Source organism: Spermophilus citellus, assembly GCF_964194105.1.
Source record: "Spermophilus citellus genome assembly, chromosome: X".
Lineage (NCBI taxonomy): Eukaryota > Metazoa > Chordata > Mammalia > Rodentia > Sciuridae > Spermophilus > Spermophilus citellus.
Window position 1 is genome coordinate 123,425,065 of NC_138190.1, and position 23,194 is coordinate 123,448,258.

At 35.2% G+C, this 23,194-nt stretch overlaps 1 pseudogene across 1 annotated transcript; it reads left to right on the forward strand.

The window, feature by feature from the left end:
• Positions 1-20,477: 20,477 nt before the first annotated feature.
• On the forward strand, positions 20,478-21,737 carry LOC308639389 (phosphatidylinositol 5-phosphate 4-kinase type-2 beta-like; annotated as a pseudogene). The gene has a single exon. The product of its transcript is annotated as a phosphatidylinositol 5-phosphate 4-kinase type-2 beta-like (transcript).
• Positions 21,738-23,194: the final 1,457 nt, after the last annotated feature.

Genomic DNA, 23,194 nt, shown 5'->3' on the forward strand with positions numbered 1-23,194 from the left:
GGAACTTCTTGTCATTGCTTGAATTCATGTCCAACTTGTATATGTGATTTTCTTTGTGTGAAAAGCCCATATCCTGCCTCATTACCCAGAAAACTTTTAAGATAATTTAAGAGGAAATTCAAATAAAAGTTAATTTAAAAATATTAATTCCATAATTATTTTGAATTCTGTTGTTTGGAAATTTTAATACTCCTAGATAGTCACTTCACACTAACCTTTTACCATAGTGCTATATTGTGATAATTGCCACCCTGTACTTCAGTAATTTGTTTACATATTTGTCTCCCCCTTATTTAATCATAAACTAACACCAATAAGTGAGGACCATGCTTTATTTATCTCTGTATTCCCCAATACCTAGCAGAGTGTTGAACATTCAGTATATATTCAACATATATTTGATATTTTACTCACAACTATCTCATATGTTTGATATCATTGATGTCTGGAGTTAGATTTGTACTGAAAGAAATACTTGTAGAAACCTACCTTTTACTTTCCCTCCCCTCTTATTTCTAAGTGACGTACATGAGTCTTATCTCTCTCTCTCTCTCTCTCTCTCTCTCTCTCTCTCTCTCTCTCTCTCTCTCTCTCTCCCCCCCGCCCCCACCCCCCAGGGATTGGATTGAACTCAGGGGCACTTGACCACTGAGCCACATCCCCAGCCCTGTTTTGTATTTTATTTAGAGACAGGGTCTCACTGAGTTGCTTAGCACCTTGCCATTGCTGAGGTTGGCTTTGAACTCTCAATCCTCCTGCCTCAGACTCCCAAGTAGCTGGGGTTACAGGCTTGCACCACCACGCCAGGTGAGTCCTTTTTTTATACCTGAAATTGCTCCACATAACATCTATTAAAGGCCACAATTCCCAGTTTGTTTAACCCTGAATTTTGCATATGTAATGATAAGCAGAAATCCATTGAAATATTTAATTAAAAGCTATTCTGAAGATTTTTTTGAAATTGATTTCCCTCTATAGGCCTCTATTGAAAATTGAGTTAAGTACAATGTTCTCGTGTAATTCAGGAAAAAATGTTGAGAAAATACAAGATTTAGAAAAATTGTTAGGAAAATTCTGAAACTTTTGAAGAACTTGCAAAATGTTCTCCATGAGGTTTTCCATTTTCTGATACACATGGAGATCAGTGATATAAAATTTCAAGAAATCCCAAAAGCCATATGCCAGTAGCCGAGTCATAAAGTACAGATATTGCCAGTAAATACTTTTTTGTGGAACTGGGGATTGAGTCCAGGGGTGCTTTACCACTGAGCCACATCCCAGTCCTTTGTATTTTTATTTTGTAAAATTTTGACACAGGGTCCTGCCAATATCCTGAGGATGGCCTTGAATTTGGCAATCCTCTTGACTCACCTTCCTGAGTCTCTGGGACTTTATGCATATGCCACCATACCTAGCTATGAAGAATCTTTAAGTAATTAATAAAGTAGAAGAAAAAGAACTAGACCAAGGGTCTTTATTGAATGATCTACAAGGTTTAAAGTAACCATAAAGTCTGAAAACACTAATACTACTTATTCATTTTCTTATCTATCTATCTATTTATTTATTTATTTATTTTGAACCAATTAAATCAACATGATTACTTCTGGGGTATACTAACAACACAGGATTTTTGTTTGTTTGTTTGTTTTGTTTCTTTTTTTAGTAAAAATCAGACGAGTCATGCAAATCAATACATCATGAATATGTGTGTTGGAACTGATAGAAATGCATAAATGCACAATGTCCATTTCAATTTTGCAAAACACAATGACCTAGGCATTGCTAATGAGGGACATCAAATTGAATGTATAACTTAATTTAATATCATCTAACTTATATTGTAATGTAATATCTATAAATTACCATGTATTCATCTATGTTACCAGATATTATGGTGACTGTATATTCAATTATATGAAATATTTAAAATATCTTTATTACAAAAGATATTTCCTAGGAAAACCCAGTTGGTCTCAAGTGGAGCTCCAGTATATTGCATTATATTCTTTTTCTACTCTAATTTGTTTATATAAATAAATTTGTGACACATTTTTGTTATGTGTTATATCTTTAACAGTTATATTTCTTTTCTATTTATTCTACTTTTCTCACTACTCAAAAGCTTTTGAAATAGACCATGAAGCACTGCAGTGTAAATGAGGTAAATATTAATTATTATGGTGCAGAATAAAATTTTAACAAATTCTTCTGCCCAGCACATAGTGTCCCTTCTGACTCTATCTGCATGTACATACACATGCACACAGTCACAGGCTCACACTTATACATGTATTTTTTTCTTCCAAATCTCAATATCCACTCCCCCATTATATATTTAAGTTAAATCTTCATAAATACAATATTTTTTAAAATGCCTTTAAGAGTACATATACAATACTTGGAATTCCTTTTCTTTCATTGAATGTGACTTATAAGTAGGGGGGCCAAACTTTAATAAGAATAAAAAAAAATTGACGTCAATATAATTTCATCTTGAACCATGCCTGACATATTACCTCCCTCTCTTGAGTGGTAAGAGGATACCGATAATCCCCAAAGCATCTGTTCTCATTTTGGCACAGAATGACACATATGCCTTGGTATGAGTCAGTGATATATCTGAAGTCATGTGCAGTAAACCTTTTATTCTCATATGTAGGAGATTGTCATCCAAAATATATTTAGTGATTCCTAGGAACTCTGGTGATAGCAAAGAATTTTAAGACTCAACTTTTGCCTTTTAGGAGCTTCTCTGCTTTTATTTAATACAGACAGTATAAATTTAGACCCATTGTTCAGTTCCATTTCAAATGCTGGTTTCCACTATTGCACTCTTCTAGATTCACATTAAAATTTAATTTAAAATATAAATGTGTTTCAATTTTATATCTCTAAAAATATTTGTCATTATTTGAATATCTTTAGCTACTGTTATACTATCATACAATGAACTCCACAACAAAGAGAAGCATGATTGATCTGAAATTTTGTACTAATGATGCCCCAGTGGAATCACTGCTTGTGAACTTTTCACTAACTTGATTTAGAAATAAATCTATCCCATAGTGATCAGTTTACTTGCCCTCTATTGATTGGTCCATGTGTTGCTAATATCCATGGAAAAACACTTAGATATAGTAAGCCACTATTCAGAGATATGTGTAAAGATATTTGAAATACTTTGGAAACGTGATCAAACCTAAAAAAAATGCCAGATTATTTTATTCAAACATAAAAAGTTTATACATGCTTAAATAACATGGAATAAAGTATCTATTTGTAGAAATACCAAGAAAATGTATTTGTCTAAGCTCTGAACAAGTGTATGTTTTGGACAGAGTCCCTATACAAATAAATAGAGGCCTGTAAGCAGCTAAACAAATGCACAGTATAGCAGTTATATATAGTAGTAATGACAGCTTCTGATGTGGTTCCTAGGCTCTGGTTACATAGCTATCCAAGGAGATACTGAATATATTTCTAGTGAATGTTTTACATTTTTCACTAGAACATAAAAGGAGTAACTGCACTCTTTCATGAAAAGATTATTTATCTATGAGTCAGAATTTTTCAATTAATAATTCATCATTAAAAAATTACATGCTGCTTTTTTTCTAAAATTATCTGATAAAACCTGTAGTTGAATCAATTAAGGAGAACTAACATCTAATTTCCATTTCCCTTGCTTATTTTTCACTTTCTTATGGCAGGTATAATTATAAAATAAAATGTCACAGCTTATTGTTGGTACTGTTTAGACAAAAATAAAAATTCAAAAAAGAAGAATTAAGAGGCTCTGTTATTGGGTATTGTAATTCTCCAAATCAAAACAAATCTTGTAAACAAATACCAGTAGGAAAATGATCATAACTAGCAGATGTATGAAGGGACTCAGCCTCCAGTTCTTAAATTATAGCTGCTTCCAGATTAAAGCAACACTCCTGATGGAGCAGTGTGCTTTATGTCCTCTGGCAACATCCCTTTTTATTGCACTAGAAACCAACGTTGAATTTCCTGAATAATTACATAAATAAACCATGCACTTTACTTATTTTTGTGCTCATATTTAATGATATATTGTGCATGTAACTTTCACAAATATGATTTATGGCATTTTATATTACCACAGAGGGGAGTTTATTTGAAATATGTACTTGAAAAATATCATATAAAATGATGTTATTTGATATATATTCAGAAATGTTATGATATTTCAAAAAAATGCAGGCTGAAAAACCTAGTTTCAATTAAATCATTCTGAGAGTGTTCTTAATTGAATTCCCCGGTTTAAATGATGTAACAGACTAATGAACATAAACATATAAATTATATTTATTTTATTTTATGTTAAGTTGCTAGGGAGTAAAGCAGTTCTGTCGGTTGACTGGTACTATCTTCAAAAGAGAATAAAGCAAATCTATAATGAGAAAGTCTAAAACTTTTAGCATATGTGAAGGAATTTTTAAAGCAAAATTTGAAGGCCAGCTACCATACATCTAACTTTATTATGCTTACTCTTTGATATTATATTTGTGTTTGATGTAAACATAAAAATAAAGAATTTCTTAAAATTAAAAATGATAGTCACATTCTCATAGCTGCTCTGTAATTATAAATTTGAAAACTTTAGAAAGAAATATTTCTGGACAAGCAGGGACTAAATCAGAAAGTTGCTAACTCATGGTTCTAAACATGTTTCAACTTTCTTCTTGGTATATTAACTGTAGTGAAATTCAGTGTGATATGAAAACATCTTGCATCCTATACATCCAATTAAATGGTTGAAATATTTTTTAAAAAGCCTAAGTATTGGGTGGTTTAACCTAATGAAACTAGTAATCATCATAATTCACTTCAATATTACTTTCTTCTAGTCTTAATTGCCCTCCTAACCCATTTACTAGATACCTTATTCTGTGCTCCTTTATCTTCTTTATTTTATTGCTGAAAATCTCATTTCACAAATAGTATCTTAAATCTTTTTAAATCTCTCTGACTTATTGATAATATGACTCTCTACTGACATTCTACTTTTCTTCCTCTGTATTCCAAAGGCAACTGATGATGCTTCTAGAACAAAGAGGAAGAATTGACATTCTCCTTTTATTCACTGCTACTTTTAGACCATAACTATGGACATTTCCACCTCTTACAATATGATCACTGTTCTCTTATTCTTCTGAAATAAGGGAAACAATGATATTGAATGGATGCATCCTGGTCCATATCTGCCTGATCTCTTTGCAGTACTTGGTATTATTAACTTATCTCCCCTTCAGCTATTTTTATCACTTGGTTTCCAGTTCAGTGCATCCATATGGTATTCATTGCCTTTCTTTTATTCTTTCTTTATCTTGGTCATAGATTTTTATATATTCCTTCTCCCTAAAAAAATCATGATCTCCAATATGCTGCCTTTATCTTCTTAATGATTTAGCTAACTCCTGATACTATCACACTGATGAACCATAAATGTAATCTAATATGTATTTCAAATTGTCTGCTTAACCATTCATCAGGATGTTTCAGAGAATTTTAATCTCAATCCACTTCAAGCTAACCTAAGCTCTTTAAGCCTTGTTTTCAATTTTGCTGTTCTCTTAGAGATCCTGGCTAATTATTAGTAATCAAATGAAACTCTTTTTTTTTTCTCTTTGAAGGTACCTGAAGTATAAGGAATAATAAAAATTTAAATAAACCAAACATAGTCACTACTATCTGAAACAAATTATAATTACCACTATAGTTTATTATGCCTGTTATCAGCAAAGCTATTACCAATTTTTTTGTATGTATTTCATTAGACATTTTTCCCCACAATTTACTCTCAGTTCTTCGAGGTATTGACTAAACTTTATTCTCATATATTTTTGTAATACAACAAAAAGACCTCAGGTTTCTTATCTATTATATATATATATCCACTGCATTCTCATAGATTCCTGAAAATTAACTTATATATATAAGAAATATAAATTTTCTTTTAAAAGAATAGCACATTCCAAATAAATGAAATATTATACTTTATTTTTTGTCAGTGTATATGTTGTGTAATATTTCTATTGATGTGAAAGGACAAATTCATTCATTTCAGTTTTATTTCAGGAAAGTCTATGCTTAAAATACCAACTATTATAAGTGCACAATGAATTACTAGCTTATACCAACTAAATTGAAGATAAGAATAAGACAAAAAGTGAATTGCTAATTTTTTGCAGTGCTTGGGGATCTAGCTGAGCTAATTTGTGAATTTACATTCAGAATATTGTGATCTGGTTCTAAAGATCCAATGAACAATTTCTTTTGTAGGTGACTTTGCTTATCTCTGGCTTGATCCATTTTATTAGGCACTGATTTTGCAATTTCCCTTTCCAAGGGAACTCTAATTTCCTTATCTCCAAATTTTTGCCTTGTGACACATTGTATTCACTAGGTGTATAAACAACACCCAGTTAGAACTGTTATGGAAAGCAGCAGAATACAACAGTTACTAATAGGGCATTATGTAAAAATGTGGATGTGTAACCGATGCGATTCTGCAATCTGTATTTGGGGTAAAAATGGGAGTTCATAACCTACTTGAATCTAACGTATGAAATATGATATGTCAAGAGCTTTGTAATGTTTTGAACAACCAATAAAAAAAAGAAAGCATGAGTGCATCCAGTAAATGCGGTAGGAGTCATTTTAATGAAATGGTTATGCAGTTTGGGGCAGTTTCAATATCTTCTTTTATAAAGATTCTAATGGTTTATCCCTATTTTTCCTCATTCTTTTCCTTTTGCCTCTATCCAAATCGAAAGCCATGAAAACATTGAAAGCCAACATTAAATCATCATGTGGTCAAGGAGGGGTGATAAAATGATTACAATTCTTTTCAGATAACACCTCAAGTGTTTATTGTGTTTATAAGAATAAAATTACATGAATAATTTGCTTAAATTACTTTAATAAGGACTCTAGCACCTGTTTTCAAATGACTTCAACTGTTTTCAAATTATTTTTTGGTAAGACATAAAAAAATAGACAATTTATTACATTAGTTTTTAAATTGCTTATAAGGATTTCTTTTATAGCAAACCCAATTTTTCATCTTTCTTTATACATTTCTTAATATTTTGTTTACTACACCCCAAGAAAGTTCTAGAAACACTTTAGTACCATATACAATGGGTTTTAATTACTAACCTCACTTACTGTAAATTAGGATCACAATAATCTGCAAATGCTAATTTAAAACTGGATTTGCTTCTGAACAGGCTGCATGTAGTAATGAACACGCAGAAGATTATCCTCAGAAGGGCAATATACTGTATTACAAATCATAAGTTGCATTTCCTCTTTTTTTAGTGCAAAATGTGATTCCAAAAAGATGTTATTAAGCTATAACACCTTAGTCATTTTCAAGCTCTAGGCACTTAAAGTGCTGAATTTTAGATTACTTTTTTTATATTCTTCCTGTACCTAGTCTCCTTACTGTATGTAAAGTTATTAAAGCTGTCTGCTTCAATTTCTTCTCTACTTAGGAAGATGTGACAAAAAGATGAAAGAGACTACCTTCAATCTCAAAAGGCTAAACTGAATGCAGAAATGAAACAAAAGAATACATAAAGACAATAAGAGTACTTTTCCAAAGGTAGTTTACGATCATTGAGTGGTCACTAAAAAAGCACAAAACTGGAAGTATGTGACAACATAATAGTCCTGGGGCTCAATTTTCTCTCCAGATAGTTGATGCTGCTTTTTTCCCCCCTTTTACTATGCTATGTAATTGAAATGCCACTTGCTACACAATGATTTGCTTTACATGGGGTGGGGGTTGAAGACATTTGTTTTGTGAATTGCATAAGAGAAAACACATTAAGGCATGAGTGAAAATTAGATTTGGAACTTTCAAAATATACCCTTAAATAAAATGTTTCTAAAAACCCAGAGAAAACTTAGTGGCCGTATATTTCTTTTAAAATGATGTAAAATAGAAGTGTATTTTTCTAATTGCTTGATATCCAAGTAGGGATGAGATTTTTCAAGGATTTGTGTTTTTCTGCTTTTTACACTTTTTAGGATTTATATGTATCCATCAGCCTTTCAACTTTTAAGCTTTCAAGAGCTGAAAGCTCTTGAATTCATGTGGATCACAAGTTCTTGTACCTATGTTGAAGCATTCATCATTAAATTTTATTTTCTCTGAAGTCCAATCCTTCATTATCCTCTTCCCAGTATTGTGATACATATTCCCATTTACCCAAACCAGAAACCTAGAATCAGCTTTGACTCCAAAAATCCTCTTTCTGAACTACATCTAGTTAGAAATCAACTCTTGTCAAAAATAACTCCTTTATCTCTTTTTTCTTTGCCTCTGTGCAGGTGTTTGCTTTCACTATTTTCTACCTGAATAATTAAAAATCCTTTTTGCTCTTTTACCTGGATATTCATCTTTCTTTTCTAGTTATTATCACAATTAGCAGAGTGTTCTTTCTAAATGAAATTGTATCTAATGTGATGAGTAAGCAAAACACAACTTGCAAATGAAAATTAGGACAAAATCCTTGAATGGTTGTTTATAACTTACAGGATAAAGTATAAATGCCTTAGAATGAAATTAAAAATACTTGGTTGTATGTCTTTTCTTATATTTACAGATAATCATTATGCAATCTCTCTCTCTACATTCCACACATTTGGTTCGACCATATTACACTTCTGTTTGCCTTAGACACACACACTCCATCAGTATGACCACTACAGCAAATGTTCTTTCATACTTCTTTGCCATTCCTGTTTACCTAGAAAATCCTTCTTATTGTTTAAGACTTAGTTAAAAAGTCATCTCCTTGGGCTGGGGATGTGGCTCAATCGGTAGCATGCTTGCCTGGCATGCACGTGGCTCTGGGTTTGATCCTCAGCACCATATGAAAATAAAATAAAGATGTTGTGTCCACCAAAAACTAAAAAATAAATTAAAAAAATTCTCTCTCTAAAAAAAAAGTTATCTCCTCTAGGAATATATTTCTTGACTAATCTATACACAGTTACTTATACTTTCATTTGAATATATCCCCATGGCATATAGCAATTGTCTTTAGTAGCATTTTTGTCACTGTATCATTATTTATATTTGCATTAGTTTGCCTTCTGTACTTATCTTTCACCCAGCTGTAAACATCACTGAAGTGGGAATTACACTTTATTTATTTGGTAGTCTCATGTCTTAGCATAGTGTCTGAAATAGTTCTGGCACGTATTATGAACCTAATAAATATTTTACAAATAAGAACAAAGATGGCTGGATAGATGTATGAAAGAAAGGAATAAGGAATTATAGTAAGACATAAAATTGGGGAAAAACTATAAAAGAACAAATATGGTCAAATATACTACAACACCTCAGCAACATCCCGTGTAATCACAGCTCATAGATAAAATTTGAAAATATGCTTTGATACTAAAAATTGTAGACTATAAGTTTATATAACAATTCTTTTTTAACATTTTCATTGGTGCTTTATAGTTATACATGATGATGTGATTTGTTGTTACACATTGTATGTGCACAAAATATAACAACATAATTTGGTCAATATCAATACCTAGTGCTTCCCCCCTCTGATCCTGCCTCCCACCTCTTGGTCCCTTTCCTCTCCTGATCACTCTTTGATTTGTGGGAGATCTGTCCCCACATTTCTTTTTTTCTCTAGCTTCTACACTTGAGACAAAAATATGACCTTTGACCCTTGACTTTCTTGAGTTACTTAGCTTAACATGATAGTCTGTAGTTCTATCCATTTTCCTGCAAAAGCCATAATTTTATTTTTCTTTATGTTGGCTGAATAAAATTCTATTGTGCATATATGTCACATTTTCTTTAACCATTCATCTATTGATAGACACCTAGGCTGGTTAAGTAGTTCTGGTATTGTGAATTGTGCTGCTATAAACATTTGTATGCATGTTTAATTATAATATGTTGAGCTTAGTTGTTTTGAATAAATACTGTAGAGTGGTATAGTTGGGTCATATGGTGGTTCCATGCTTGGTCTTCTGAGAAGCCTGCATACTGATTTCCATAGTACTTGAACTAATTTGCAGTCCCATCAACAGTGCAAAAGTGTTCCATTTTCTCCACATCTTCTCCAGCATTTATTGTTATTTGTATTCTTGATGAGTGCCATTCTGACTGGTGTAAGATGTAATCTCAGTGTAGTTTTTTGTTTGTTTGCTTTTTTGTTTTGTTTTGTTTTTGTTGCTGGGCATTGAACCCAGGGCCTTGTGCATGCAAGGCAGGCACTGTACCAACTGAGCTGTAGCCCAGAACCTCAGTGTAGTTTTGATTTGCATTTCTCTAATTGCTAATTATGTTGAACATTTAAAAAATATATTTGTGTCCTTTTGTATTTCTATTTTTTAGAAGTGTCTGTTTAATTCATTTGCCCATTTATTAATTGGGGTATTTGATTTTTTGGTGTAAAGTTTTTGATCTCTTTATATAATCTAGATATCAATCCTCTTTCAGAAGGTAAATAGCAAGGATTTTCTTCCATTCTGTAGGTTCTCTCTTCACATACCTAATTGTTTCCTTAACTGCGCAGTAGGTTTTAAATTTGATGTAATCTCATTTCTTAACTTGTGGCATTATTTCCTGAACTTTAGGGGTCCTACTGAGAAAGTCATTTCATGTGTCTATATTTTGGAGTGTTTACCCTGTTTTCTTCTAGGAGTTGCATAGTTTCTGTTATAATTCCAAGGTTTTTGATCCATTTTGAATTGATTTTTGTGCAGGGTGAGAGATAAGGGTCTAGTTTCTTTCTTCTACATATGGGTAACCAGTTGTTCTACCACCATTTATTTAAAAGGTTGTATTTTATTCCATAAATGTTTTTGACACCTTTATCAATGATCAGATGACTATAGATGTGTGTGTCTCTTAATATGGAAAAAATAAAAATTGCCATCCTTTATCAAACATAGTGTTCTTGCCATATGTAAAAATAATAATTATGATGGTAACAATAATTAAAATGATATGTAATAATCATAGAGAGCTTGCATTGTGCTAGATATTGCTTAATACATATTGCACACAATTTGTGATTTAATCCCTAGAAGTACTATTTAAAGCTGCTAGTATTATTATTTTCTATTAATAGATTTAAAAATACCAGATGGGTTCCTTCATTTTACTACATGGCAATGGAACTCCAGTATACTACCTGTAAATTACAGCTGAAAGAGCTGGAAGGCATAGAAATTGTGTGAAAAGTAAGTGAACTCAAAGTCAAAGGGAGTATAATATAAAAGGATGCCAAAGAAGTTTGAAATATCTTAGTTTTATCAAATATTAAACAAAGCCTGATTACTAATGATGTTACCACATAATTCCACAGTAAAGTAATCTTTATTTCCACCCAATACAACATATCCAACTTTCAGTGAATATAGTCACACAAGGAGGCAAGGTAAAACCTATTCTGAAGAAATAAAGTAAATATCAGAATTAAACTTATATATGACACATATATTGAAGTCATCAGAAAAGAATTTAAATGACTATAATTAATATGTTAAGATATTTAATGGAAAAAAAGTAGCCAACTGTCTAGAAGCAATGAAAACTGAAAACAGAGAGGCAGAATCAAAAGTAAATACTAGAAGGAAAAAAAAAAAACATTGTAACAGAAATGAAATGTCCCTTCACTTGTTCAATCATAAAGTCAACATAACCAAGGGAAAAAAAAATTGGTGATCTTGAAGTTATATTCATTAAAATTACCAAACTAAAATGCAAAAAGTAAAAAATAAAATAAAACAAAAGACCAGAATCTCTAACAATTATGGAGTTCTTGTGAGTCTTCTCAAAAGTCTTTGCTAGCCAAATTGTGGCACCAAACTCCTCAACTATTTCAGATGTGCTTTCATTGGGTTGAAAAGGCCACCCCTCCAGGCAGCATATGTGATAAACCTTGGCAAACTCTGCGCAGCCCTCCCAAACCAGTCATAAGGGTGCACGAGTTGTAAAGGCATGGCTGCATCATTTATATTTGGAAGAATGAACTCATCTTGAGCCTCAGTTACTGACTCAGGATGAGAATCACTGTGAGAATGGGGCCATCTCAGGGAGCCCCCACTAGAACAATGCCAAGTGGAGCTGTGAATATGGGAAAACTAAAAAAAAAAAAAAAAATCCGTCATTAAAGACTTGGGGAACATGGGTAACAGAACCACCTTGAAGCTTCCAGAACATTGGAGGCATAAGAAGGAAAGAGGCACCAGAATTTAATGTGCACCAAGTCACACAACTTCAGCTCCTGTGAGCTACAGTGGGGACTGAACCATCAAGGTCATTTAGGGGAAGCCTGCCTGGAATCCTGAGGGTATAACTTCCATACCAGTGTATACAGAAGATTATTGTCTAACACTATTTTTCTCAAACCTTAAGATTTAATGTTGTTTTATTTGTTGGGATTTGAATTTATTTAGAATCAGTTACCCTTCTCTCTCTTCTTTTTACTTCTTCCTTTTGAAATAAAAATGTTCATCTTGTGCCTTTTCCACCATTTTCTTTTGGAAGTAGATAATTAGATTTCACAGGCTCTCATGAAGAAAAAGTTGCCTCAGGATTACTTGTGCCTTAAGTCTCATGGAGACCATATTTACATAAAATTTTGGACTTAGAACTTGAATTCAATACTTGACTGACTTTTGAGTCTTTAGGGATATAAGGAATGCATTATTCATGTGAAAATACTATTGTTTAGAAGTGAGGTGTCCCTCAAAAGCTCATGTGTGAGACAAAGCAAGAAGGTTTAGAGGAGAAATGATTGGCTCTTGATGGGGATTAACTGAGTGGTAACTGAATATGGGTAAGGTGAGTCTGGAGTAGGTTCCCTGGGGGCATGATGTTGGGGTACAAATTTTGAATCTGTATATCTGGCAAGTGGAGTCTTTCTCTGCTTTCCGATCATCATGTGAACTGCTTCCCTCCACCACACTATTCTTCCATGATGTTCAGCCTCACGTTGAGTCCCAGGAATGGAGCTGGGTGTCTATGGACTAAGACCTGTGGAACTGTGAGCCCCCAAATAAACTTTTCCTCCTCTACAGTTGTTCTGGTTGGGTCTTTTAGTTGCAGTGGTGAAAAAGCTCACTAAAACAAAACAACCATTATTATTATTATTATTATCATTATTATTATTATTATTATTATTATTTCTCCTCCTCATCCTCCTCCTCCTCCTCCTCCTCCTCCTCCTCCACCTCCTTCTTCTTCTTCTATACCAGGGATTGAAATCAGGGGCACTCAGCCACTGAGCCACATCCCCAGCTCTATTTTGAATTTATTTAGAGACAGGGTCTCCATGTGTTGTTTACTACCTTGCCATTGCTGAGACTGGCTTTGAACTCGCTATCATTCTGCCTCAGTCTCCCAGCCACTGGGAATACAGGTGTGTACCACCATGCCCAGCCCATTTATTGCTTCTTGATTTTACTTCTTGTACTTTAGTAGTCTTGTTAATGAAGTCAGACCCTAGGTTGACATGGTGAAGTTTTGGGCCTATTTTTTTCTTAAATGAGGCACAAGGTCTCTGTTCTAGTGACTAAGTCTTTGATCCACTTTGAGTTTTGTGCAGGGTGAGAGATAGGGGTTTAATTTCATTTTGTTACATGTAGATTTCCAATTTTGACAGCACCATTTATTGAGTATCTTTTCTCCAGTGAGTTTTTGGCACCTTTTTCTAATATGGGATAACTGTATTTATGTGGGTTTGTCTCTGTGTCTTCTACTCTGTACCATTGGTCAACATGTCTGTTTTGGTGCCAATACCATGCCATTTTTGTTACTATGGCTCTGTAGTATAGTTTAAGGTATACAATCAATAATGTGAAGAGAAAGCCTACAGAATGTGATGCACCACATGCACCTCAGGTAGAGCATTAACATCCAGGACATATAAAGAACAGAAAAAACTTCACACCAAAACAAATAACCCAATGAATAAGTGGACTAAGGAACTGAATAGACACGTCACAGAAGAAGAAATAGAATTGAACAAAAAATATATGAAAAAGTGTTCAACATCTCTAGCAATTAGAGATATGCAATTCAAGATTTAAGATGATAAGCTAAAGGGAGGCTGCATTCCTTTGTTACTAAAAGAATTGGGATTCAAGCAATGGGAACACTGTTTCTCTGTGAATTATTAGAGTATCCTGACAACAATGCCTGCTCTTGACCATAAGGCCAATTTACCAACATGGGGCTTCCCCAGTCACCTCCATCTTGGGACACTGCAACTGCTGTAGTAGTTCCCTCCATATGATAGCCTGCATCTGGGGACACCAGACAGGGTCTAGAGATAGCCACCAGCTGCAGCACTGCACACCACAGAGTTACATCTGTAAACACACTGTCCAGTGCTACTGCCCATCCTTTCCTGATGCCCCATCTCTGAAAGTTGCTACCTACACCTTGGGACACCATTTTCACCATCTTGGGTTATCCTTGCTACCACCATCACCATCTTTAGTTGGGGAACTCTCATCTTGGGACAGCAGCTGGGGCCTAGAAGAAATATCAAAGTACCTATGGTCCCCCAACTCTCACTACTCTATAGCCACTAACCCAGAACAGTGCTTGCAGCTATGTGGCTGGTCCACAGCTTGCAAAGCCTGCCCCTGATCTGACCGGTATAAAACAGCTCTTTGTGACAGGTGGACAGGTGTGCAGGCTCCAGAGCACAGCCCACAGCGCCTCTGGAGAGGAAGGTTCCTGATTGGGAAGTAGAAAGAAAGGGAGTGAGTGAGATATTGTTTAGAGACTAAATTAGAGACCAAGAATTGTGGGGTCTGTGGGTGATATACGGTGATAAAAATCAGGCACCCACATCATATGAGTGGGCCCCAAAGGAGATCCTTGGGGTGAAGTCTTACAATGGGGACTGGCAAATCCTATACCCCACCTCCAAGAGTTCTACCTCTAAAACCAATCCTCCCACTCTGGTAACCTTCATCATCTTGAAGGTTGAGATATCAACAAATACCAGACAATCCCACCTACTGGATGAGAAGAGAAGGAGCAGGAAAGATATTGAACTCCAACAAAAACAATCCTTTAATTTTTCTTCAAGATTTTTTCTTTTCTCTCTCTCTCTCTTTTCCCAACATTTGTGAAACCAAGTAATTTTCATGCATTAGGCTACTGAGGAATGGGCTGTCTGAATAGTATAATATAGTTGTGTTGTATATTCTTTTATCTGTTATTTTTACATTTTTCATATTTCTTAATAATTTTTATTTTTTTGTATTCTTGCTCTATTTTTTCCACTTGCATGTCTTCCCAAAGTCTATTTCTGTCTTATCTCCTACTACCAGACAACTTCTTTTGATTTCTCTTTCATACTTGCTCAAACCTAAAAACTCTACATCTTCACCTCTTACCTCCTTAATGTCACATCCTACATCCCCCAGTTCTTTCCTTGTCCACCATTAAAAACTGTAGACCCTTTTTAAACCTACTGTTTATATTGCAGATAAAAATCAATCTCACCATTTCTGTCTATTCTGACAAAACTGTAAACATCTTAATACGAACTATTTGGTTTAAGGCTGCATATTGTTTGTATTGGGATTTGTTAACATTGATCTCCCCATTAAAGGAGAGGTGTTGGAATCCTGCAAGGACACTATAATTCTATAGGGTAAAAACTGTAATACTGCACTGCTAAAGGCGAAGTCACATAAACAACATGAAAAAAAACTAGGGAAGAATGTGCCCCCAAACAAACCAAGATACCACATTATAAGAATTCATGGCCAGCACAGCAAAAGGAATGTCATAAAAGGAGTTCAGGATGTACATAATTGAAATGTTCTGTAAATTAAAGGATGATGTAAGAGAGCAAACTCAGGCAACAGAAGCTCATTTTGATGAAGAACTAAACAAACAAAGTTAGGAAGAAAAAGATTACTTTGAGGGCTGGGGTTGTGGCTCAGTGGTAGAGGACCTGCCTAGCATGTGTGAGGCACTGGGTTCAATTTTCAGCACCATATACAAATAAATAAAATAAAAGTCCATAACAACTAAAAAAATTTTAAAAAGATTACTTCAATAAGGAGATAGAGATTCTGAAAAAAAAAACTAAGCTGAAATCTTTGAAATGAAGGAAACATTAAATCAAATTAAAAACCCAATAGAAGGGTTGGGGTCATGGCTCAGTGGTAGAGTGCTTGCCTCACATGTGTGAGGCACTGGCTTCAATCCTCAGCACCACATAAAAATAAATAAAAAATTCTCAATAAAATTCTAGCAAATCAAATACAAGAACATATCAAAAATATTGTGCACCATGATCAAGTGGGGCTCATCCCAGGGAGCAAGATTGGTTAAACATACAGAAATCAATAAATGTAATTTATCACATTAATAGACTTAAAGGTAAGAATCATGATCATTTCAATACATGCATAGAAGCATTCAACAAAATATAGCACCCATACATATAAAAAACACTAGAAAAACTAGGGATAAAAGGAACATATCTCAACATCATAAAAGTTATCTATGCTAAACCCCAGGCCAATATCATTCTAACTAGATAAAAATTGAAAGCATTCCCTCTGAAAACTCTTTCACCACTTCTATTTAACATTGTTCTTGAAACACCGGCCAGAGTAATTAGACATACAAAAGAAATTAAAAGAATACAGATAGGAAAAGAAGAACTCAAATTAGCACTATTTGCCAAAGATATGTTTCTATACTTAGAATACCCAAAAAATTCCACCAGAAAACTTTTAAAATGAGTAAATGAATTCATCAAAGTAGCAGGATACAAAATCAATACCCATTAATCAAAGGTATTTCTGTACATCAGTGATGAATCCTCTGAAAGGGAAATGAGGAAAACTACCCCATTTACAATTGCCTCAAAAATAAAGTAAAACACTTGGAATGAACTTAACAAAGAGGTGAAAGATCCCTACAATGAAAACTACATAATGCTAAGCAAAGATATTAAAGAAGACCTCAGAAGATGGAAATATCTCTCTTGTTACTGCATAGGTAGAATTAATAGTGTCAAAATGACCATATTACCAAAAGCTCTATACAGATTTAAGGGAACTCCAATCAAAATCTTGATTACAATCCTCATAGAAAAATAAAAAGCAGTTATGAAATTCATCTGGAAAAATAAGAGACCCAGAATAGCTAAATCAAATCCTTAGCAAGAAGAATGAAGCAGGTGGCATCACTATACCAAACCTTAAACTATACTACAGAGCAATAGTAACTAAAACAGCATGGTATTGGCACAAAAACAGACTTGTAGACCAATGGTACAGAATAGAGAACACACAGACTAACCCACATAATTACAGTTACTTTCTATTATACAAAAGCACCAAAAACATACATTGGTGAAAAAATAACCTCTTCACCAGTGTGCTGGTAAAACTGGAAATCCATATGCAACAATATGAAATCAAACCCTTAACTCTCACCATGCACAAATCTCAACTCAAAGTGGTTCAGGGACCTAGGAATTAGACCAGAGACCCTGTGCCTAATAGAAGTAAAACTAGGCCCAAACCTTCATCATGTCAAATTAGTCCCCAACTTCCTTAAAAAGACTCCTATAGCGCAAGAATTAATATGAAGAATCAATAAATGGGATGGATTCAAACTAAAGAAAGCTTCTCAGCAAAAGAAACAATCAGTGAGGTGAATAGAGAGCCTACTTTTTGGAAGCAGATTTTTACCACACACATCAGATAGAGCACTAATCTCTAGGATATATAAAGAACTCAAAAATCTTAACATCAAAAAACCAAATAACCCAATTCATAAGGAACTGAACAGACACTTCTCAGAAGAAGACATACAGTCAATCAACACATATATGAAAAAATGTTCAACATCTCTAGCAATTAGAAAAATGCAAATAAAAACTACTCTAAGATTTTATCTAACACCAGTAAAAATTGCAGCTATTAAGAATACAAACAACAATAAGTGTTGATGAGGATGTGGGGAAAAAGGCACACTCATACATTGCTGGTGGGACTGAAAATTGGTGCAACCACTCTGGAAAGCAGTATTGAGATTCCTCAGAAAACATGGAATGGAACCACCATTTGACCCAGCTATCACACTCCTCAGTTTGTATTCAAATGCCTTAAAAGCAGCATACTAAGGGACACAGCCACATCAATGTTTGTAGCAGCACAATTCACAATAGCTAAACTGTGGAGCCAACCTAGATGACCTTCAATAGATGAATGGGTAAAGAAACTGGTATATATACACAATGGAATATTATTCAGCATTAAAAGAGAATAAAATCATGGCATTTGCAGGCAAATGGATAGGGTTGGAGAGTATCATGCTAAGTGAAGTTAGCCAGTATCAAAAAACCAAAGGCTTAATGTTCTCTCTGATAAGTGGATGCTGATCCATAAATAATGGGGGGGGGCATGGAGAAATGGAGGAACTTTGGATTGGGCAAAGTAGAGTAAAAGAAAGGGAGGGGCCATGGTGTAGGAAAGAGGGTGGAATGAGATGGACATCATTTCCGTACGTACATGTATGATGACATGAACAATGTGACTACTTCGTGTACAACCAGAGAAATGAAACAGTGTGCTCCATTTATGTACTATGAATTGGAAAACATTCTGCTGTCATGTATAACTAATTTGAATAAATAAATAAATAAGAAATGCAACTCAAAACTACTCTAAAGTTTGGGCTTCCAGCTCATTGGTAGAGTACTGGCTTAAAATAAGTAAACAAACATGAAAACAAAAGATTATCCCCTCCCACCCAAATTTATATGATGAAGTTTGGTTCCCAGTGTGATAATATTCGGAGGTGGAATTTTTGATAGATTATTAGATCTTAAAATATTAATCTTTTAAGATTAGGGATCTTAAAAGAGAGAAGTAAAAAAAAGTTTGTATTTCCCTCATGTAATTTGAAGAGACAACCAGAAAGCATCATTTGTGAAAGACTGAGTGAGTCCTCACCAGATGTTTAATCTGCTGGCAATTCTGCCTTGCACTTTCCAGGAACCATAAATTTTTATAATAAGTTATAATTTTTATAAATCACCCAGTCTACAGTATTTTGTTATAGCAGCCCAAATAAATAGAGAGGCAGTTACAAATCATGTATTAGGTATTTAATTAAAATAACAGAAGAGGAGAAAAACAGAGCATAACAAATATTGGAAAGAAGAATAACATAGGACTTTCTAAATCAATTACCGAAATGTAAGTAAATATAGGAAGCTCAAATAACATTAGTAAGGATAAATCCAAAACAAAGCAAAATGAAACAAATCTCCCTTAGACACATCATATAAAAATGTAGAAAACAAATACAAAGAAAAAAATCTTGCCCCCAAACCAGAGTTAAGTATAAGTGTGTGTGTGTGTGTGTGTGTGTGTGTGTGTGTGTGTATGGGGGTGAGAGAGAGAGAGAGAGAGAGAGAGAGAGAGAGAGAGAGAGAGAGAGAGAGAAAGGGACAAGAAATAAAAGAGTTCTGATCAAAACATGCCAGCCAAGAGAGAACGTAGTGAAACATGTAGTGTTGAAAGAAATAAAAGTGCACAAACTAAAGTTCTACATCAAGTTAAAGTGTCACTCAAAAGTAAAAGAAATATCTGTAAGCGTTTCATGGCAATGAAATCTTCTCTGATGGATAAAAATATAAAGGATGGAAAGAACAAATATGAACACATGGTTATCAGTTGTCTTCCCTAAACAGGAAATGTAAAAATTATTGGAAGTTGAACATAGATTCATTAATGATATATGTTATGAACTCTAGGGCAACATTTAAAATGCTTTAAGGGAAGTATAATTAATAGACTAAAAGAAGACATAAATTTGAATCATATCAAATGCTTGATTAAAAATCAGTATAGTCAGGAAAAAAGAAGCTTCATACAACAATAGGTAAAACATTTTTGTATCAATCCAAATAAATCAATAGTAAATTTAAGTGTGAATGATCTAAATAAATCAATTAAAAGATAAAATTTTCAGACAGAATAAAAATAGGAGATCCAACTACATGTTGACTTTAAGAGATCCATAATAAGTATAGATTAATATATATATATATAACATTAATTAAAAAGAAAGATGCATAGTAAGGGAGCAAACTCTCTCAAATACATTGTATGAAGCCAGTATAACCCCAATACCAAAATCAGACAAAGACACATCAAGGAAAGAAAACTAAAGACCGATATCCCTGATTAACATAATGTAAAAATCCTTAATAAAATATTAGCAAATCACACTCAAAAACACATCAAGAGGGTTTAGGTGGGGAGGTAACGTGACTGGTGCAACCAGGGCTTGGTGAGTCAGTGGGGCTGGATGGAGATCAATCCTTTAGTGGCCTCAGGCAGCTGGCCTGTGGGCGATCTTCCTGGTGCCCACTTTGACTGCTGCTGAGGCCCTAGGCATGTCAAACAACTGCACCAGCACTACCGAAGTTGCCATGACACTGCTCAGAGTCAGCAAAACCAAGACCAAGAACAAGATGAAGCATTTCTTGTGCCAGAAAGTGAAGGTATTCCTGGCCAGTGAGCCAATCCTCAGCATTCATATGTGTATGTGGGGTGAACAACATGATCAATGAACTGAGCAATGTTCCTGTCCCTCTTATGCTAATGCCAGATGACTTCAAAGCCTACAGCAAGATCATGGTAGATAATCATATCTTCAATAAGGAGAACTTCCCCAGCAGCTTTAAATTTAAAGAATAGTCCTTGATGGTGTTCCAAAATCTCCTTGAGAAGATTGGAATTGATGATCAGGATTACCAGAACTCAGTGATACACAGTGCCCCCATCAACAGTGAGAGCCAGGAAAGGTGTGGTACATTTTCTTCACCACCTATGACCAATGCTTTGTCATCAAAGCTGTCAAGTGAGGATGCCGCTTAAATGCACAATATCTTAAGGAAATACCACCAGTTTATAGTGGAGTGTCATGGTGATACCCTTTTTTTGCCACAGTACCTGGGCATGTACTGCCTGACTGTGGACATAGTGGAAACTTACATGGTGGTCCAAAGGAATGTGTTTAGCCATCAGCTCACTGCACTTGGCAAGTATGACCTCAAGGATTCTACTGTTGCCAGAGAAGCAAGTGACAAAGGCAAGGCCAAGTACTTTCAACACTCAAAGACAATGACTTCCTCAATGAAGGACAGAAGCTGCATGTAGGAGAGGAGAGTAAATAGAACTTCCCGGAGAAACTGAAGTAGGACATTGAGTTCCTGGCCCAGATAAAGACAACTGACTACAACCTGCTGGTGGACATCCAAGATGTGGACTTGGAGGAACAGGAGGAGATGGAGGTGGAAGAACAAGAAAAAGACAAAGAAAGTGTGAATGACGGGGTGGGTAGTAACCTGTTTTGCTCCTATGGCAAACCTCTGGACAGCCCTGGTAACCTCCTGAGATTTCCCCTGTTCTTTGGTCCTAGGGAATTCAACCCCTCTGTTGATGTCCATGCCATGAAAAGCCATGAAAGTACCCCCAAGAAGGTGGTCTATTTCATGGCCATCATCAACATCTTCATGCCTTATGATCCTAAGAAGAAAGCTGCACACACCACCAAAACAATGAAGCATGGGGTACGGGCTGAGATCTTGACTGTGAACCCCAAGTAGTAGTCCAAACATTTCAACGAATTCATGTCCAAGATCTTGACATAGTTTACTTCTACCTTCATCCAGAGCCAGAGAGCTGGGTAGAGAATCAGGGACTGGGGGAGGGTGAGGATGTATTAGGGCTAGATGGGAGCAGACAGTGTTGAGACTGCAGTCTGTGACACTGAGAGCAAATTTAGCTGGAGAAAAGGGGGATGTGCTATGTCTGCACATGCTCACAGGTATAACCTTGTCTTCTGTTTACCCTTGATTTTTCCCCCATTTGACTCAGTTTACAAAGGTGTTCCCTTTGGTACCTTGTAACCTTATAAGATACCTTGGGCTAGAGATGACTTTGTGGGTTTATTTGGGCTTTGTTACTGAAATTTCATTGCTGATCTTGGTCACCTTTCCCATCACTGCCCATCTCAGTTTCCTTTAATTAAAGAGGTACCTGAAAGGTCCAGTATCAAGATCTGCTAGAGCAGGATGCTCTGACATCAGCAAGGAGAAGAGGTCAGACACTTTGGCCCTGCTGCATTTGATCTTATCTGGATTAACTTTTTTAATTTTATAGAGTATGGTGCATAATTTTTTCTAACTTTCTACCTTGAATCCAAGTAAAATGTTACTTTTTTGCTCCTCTTTCTATCCTCCAGTGCTGTACTCCCAAAGGAGCAAAGCAGGTTGTTACCTGACATCTTGGATCAGAGTTGGAGACCTCCAGGGCAACAGGTCCATCCTCATGGGATGGTAATGGGTAAGGGAGCTGCTGGGATCTTAGACAGCTGGATCTCAGAGAACCCTGTGGTCATCATCCAAGTCCCAAGCTTGCTTGGCCTCTGAAATTGAGATATTCTCACTGTCAAGCCTGCTTCTTTGATTCAAAGGAAGTAGGAAACACCTTTGGATGTAACAGAACCCTTGTGTTTAAAAGGTTACTTCCCTTGGGAAGGCCCGAGAAACTGATGTATGTAAAATAAGCTCTTGTGAGTGCCATATGTTTCCTTTGTACTGACCTCCAGGCATCCTCAAACCATGGTTGGCCTGTCAACCAGGACAGAGTTCCAAGAACATGGGTGCCCTTTGCAGACCATTCTTTAAGCCTCAATTTCACCATGTACGTGTCTGGCTCCCTGTACTCATGTCTTTTTATCAGGATGGTTATAGCAAGCAAGGTACTTATAACAAGAAGTCTGGTATCCAAGCCTGAGATTGCTTCTGAGTCACTTGAGGATGTGACTCAGGAAAGCCAACTTGAAACATGAATGGAATTTGATCCAGTTCCAGTCTTGGAATTGTTTTTCCTTTTTACCTCTCTCTAAACTTGTGGCTCACAGGACTACTTCCAAAGAGTGGCATCCTGTAGCTTCATTTAAGACTTCTACCCAACATTAGAGCTTGCCTCCCAGGCTCTCAGAAGTGAGCCACACATATTCTGTTGCCATCAGAGCAGCAGGTCCACCAGGAGGGAAAATGGCCCCTTTGTTCTGAGTTGCAGATGGTATATTCCTACATTATTA